Below are 4368 nucleotides of genomic sequence, written 5' to 3'. Positions count from 1 at the left end.
TTGCCCACGTTTCGAATAGCCAATAGATGCAGCAGGTAGCCAGGACCCTTTAAATCGGAAGCCCACAACTCGCCACTAACAAATCCAACTATTACTACGAACCAGAAAATTTTGGATGTCTATCAATTTAACCACTTAAAATAATTTTTCGTTGAAATTTAAAGAAATATTAGAGAAGAAATAGAAAATTCTATGTCCTAAAAACTAGAGCGGCGAAAAATAAGAAAGAAAAAGAGTGCGTCGAAAAACGTTGAAAAATAAAAGATCGAAAAATAAAAATAAGAAAGTAGCGCGTCGAAACTTAAATATCTAAAAACTAAAAATTAAAAGTTGCGTCTAAAGGTATTAAAGCTTAAAAGGAATACTACATCTAAAACAGCAATAACTTAAAAAGTACTAAAATCTTAAAACGGCGTCGCAAAATTCTATAGCTCCTAAATCTTAGTCTAAAGAAAAAGCACTTAAGGGATTTTACGACAAAGCCTAAAAATCTAGAAATAAAAATAACTACGTCAAATACTAAATTTAAAACTAAGTACGAACTATAAAAATACAAATTACGAATTACGATTAAAAAGATATAAAAATAAAAAGAAACTTAGAGTTTAAAAAAAAAATACAATTTTTATAATAATAATATTTTTATATTTTTATTTTATAAACGTATTAGTTTTATAATTAATAAAACTAAATATAACTTAAAATACAAAAATAATATAACTAAAATTAATTAATTAAATAACTAACCCTAATTAGGGTTTATAATAATAATAATTAAAATATACTCCGTAATTAATGCAGTAGGTCAGATGTATCAGGCGTGTCAGAACTTCTCATGCGGTCGCATGAGTTTTAGCCTTCGGGTTCATGTGATCGCATGGCCCAAATATTCAGCTCACAAATTGGGCCGCTACAGTGTAGCCCGATTACTTATTTAATTTTTTTTTCCTGTTTTAATATTTATATAAAATATTTATATAAAATAAATAAAAACTTAAATTTAAAAACTAAAATAGAAATAAAAATACTTTATAATTTTATATATTTTGAACAACTCTTAAAAATATAAATATTTTGTTTTTCTTTTTATATTTTTGTATTTTTAAAACGTATTTTTACAAAAGTAAATTAAAAATCTTTTTTATATATATATATATAGCGTTTCGCTTCCGGCGTTTAAGCAGTCCCCGGCAGCGGCGCCAAAAATACTTGATGTGCGTAGAGGTGTATACAAAATAGTTGTAATTTTATTACAAAATACTATTAAATACGATACAATTTTACACAAGTTATTTATTTATTTATAGAGTGGATATACCTAAACCTTGCTACAACACTTATAGGCAGTGTACCTAATCGTACAGTAGTGTAGTTTTTAGTAAGTCCGGTTCGTTCCACAGGGAGCTAGCCAAGTTTAACGCTATATTTTTAAAACTATATTTGTAAATATATAAATATATATATAAGTAGTATTATTATTATAAAAGGGGGGTTTTACCGTTTAATGATCGGTTTGTCGATTTTAAAACTTTAGTCGCAGTTAAAACCTAATGTAAAATATTAAAAATAAATATAACTTAATTTAAAGCGTAAAGTAAATGACAATAATTAAAGTGCGATAATTAAATTGCGATAAATAAAATGACAATAAATAAAATTGCGATAATTAAAAAGTACGATTATTAAAAGTGTAATTAAATATAATGACAGTAAATAAAAGTGCGATAAAATATGAAATAAAGGAATTATACTTATTTAAACTTTCCGTAATCATGATGTTCGACGTATTGATTTTAGTTTATTACCATGGGTTAATTGTCCTTTGTCCTGGATTATTCAATATGTCCATCTGGTTTTTGTCCATAACAGTCCATCAGTCATAAATATAAAGTGCGAGTGTCCTCGTCAAATTATCCTTATATCCGAAGTCAAATATTCTAACTAATTGGGGACTTAAACTATAATTACACCAATTTTCCTTGTATATAATTCACCCCTGTTTTAATAAGTCCATTGACTATTAATCCATTCTCGTGTCCGGTTAAATGAACGATTATTAGTACTTATAAATATCCCGCCATCGTGTCCGATCGAGTGTATATGGTTATTTATAGGTACATCCAATTGTAAATATTTATATTAAATTAACGAACTATCATTCAATTAAACAAATATAAAGCCCATTAATAGCCCATAGTCTAATTTCCACAAGTGTCGTTCTTTTGTCCAAACTCCAATTATGGTACAAAGCCCAATTACCCAATCTTAATATTTAGCCCAACATCACGATTACTTTGATTTAAATAAGCATAATAATAACTTAGCTACGAGACATTAATTTAAAAAGGTTGAACATAACTTACAATGATTAATAATAGCGTAGCGTTACACGGACAGAATTTCGACTTACACCCTTACAACATTCGCTAACATACCCTTATTATTATTAAATTAAAATTAAAATTATAATATATATATATATATATATATATATATATATATATATATATATATATATATATATATATATTACAGAGAGATAGAGAGGATAGATGGTGTTGATACTCGAGCAAAAGACTGCCTTTTATAGGAATGTGGCCATAAAAAGTTGGCCATGCGATCGCATGGAAATTAGGCCTCCAGGCCATGCGATCGCATGGAGCAGGAATCCAGCTCACATTTCTTTGTCTCATAGTTTGCCGACAGTTTATATATATAATATAATATATATAATTTTAAGAATTATTTATATATTATATTATATTTATGTGCATAGTTGACTTGAAATTTTTAGTCCGTTGGGTCGAGCGTTGAGAGTTGACTCTGGTCCCGGTTGCGTATTTTCGAACGTCCTTTCGTACGCGGAGATATCTTGTACTTTGCATTTTGCAACTTGTACTTTTGTAATTTTGAGACGTTTCTCATCAATAATTTGAACCACTTTGATTGTACTTTGTACTTTTGAGCTTTTTGGTCGTTTGTGTCTTCAATTCGTCGAATCTGTCTTTTGTCTTCACCTTTTATTATTTAAACGAATATTACTTGTAAATAGAACAATTTCAACTAAAAGCTTGTCTTTCTTGAGGGATAATGCTATGAAATATATGTTCTTTTTTAGCATTATCAGTAGCGCTATTGAGAGTGACGTCTCTATCCGGATGACCGTTGGTCACTGGATACATAATAATGATTCAATGACACGAACGTGATGTGTTTAGGGTAACTTATGGTTAGTTTCGATATCATATACACCAGCACTACTACCGAACTGATTAAACTTTATAATTAAATCTTGTGGTCTAAAAACTTGGTTATTATTGATAAACCTATGTTGTTCACTCAACCATTTTTGGTTGACACTTTAAGCATGTTTTGTCTCAGGTGAAGATTGCTAAAGATTAGTTGCTATTTGGACTTTGCTGCTTTTGGAGTCCGCATTTATACATTCATATTATTGCATTAGAACACCTATTGTAATGACTTAATACTTTCCGCTGCTTTAATACATTGGTTATATTAAAAACGTCTCATATAGAGTCGTTCTCGTTTATAAATACTTGTGTTGTGATATTGTGAAGTCATATTTCCCCGGCCCTATTTGGGGGTATGACAGTATGATCTGTGAATCATCTTGTTCTATTTAGAAACTCCGCATGAATTTCTGTAATATAATCACGTTGATCAAGTATCATTATATTATACTAACTCATGCTTCAGCTTCCAACACTACTTCAAAAACATTCGTACTTCAAACTCGAAGGTTTCAGAATTTAGAAACCAAAATAGTTTCTTTTATGATATAGCACAGATAGCGCGAAGAGATAAATAATCTTAGATAAGAATAGTTATAAATACATCTTCAGAATTATCGAAGATATTTATAATGAGAGCTTCGATGATGTTTTAGAATTTTAAAATATCTGGACTCAAAGGATGATGAGGGAAATTTGTCTGTGAAGGTTTAGATTAAGGGGTAAGGTGTTTGCTAACGATTTCAGCAGACAGTGAATCATTTGGATTCTTTGAAAGTAGATTTCGTCCTTGTGATTTGTCCACAGCCTCCTTCATGGTTTGCTCAATTTGTTTTGCCAGTACCAAACCTTCTCTTTTTCTGAGCTTTGCCAACCCACTATTCTTTATCATCAAACTTTCGACCGTTAAGATCGTTTACAGTTTTTGCTGCTTCATCAGCATTTTTTTTTAAAAAAAATTCAGAGAACTAGTTCACAGTTTAGGGTGTTTTTCAGAAAATTCACATTCACAGTATATAAGTCTAGGAGATAGACGTTATATGTATATATATAACTGTTGGCATAGAATTGCTGCGAAATTCGAGAATAATGATTGATGATTTTCGGCAGTTAGTAT

This window comes from Rutidosis leptorrhynchoides, chromosome 10, assembly GCF_046630445.1.
Source record: "Rutidosis leptorrhynchoides isolate AG116_Rl617_1_P2 chromosome 10, CSIRO_AGI_Rlap_v1, whole genome shotgun sequence".
Classification (NCBI taxonomy): Eukaryota; Viridiplantae; Streptophyta; class Magnoliopsida; order Asterales; family Asteraceae; genus Rutidosis; species Rutidosis leptorrhynchoides.
This window is presented reverse-complemented; position numbering follows the sequence as displayed.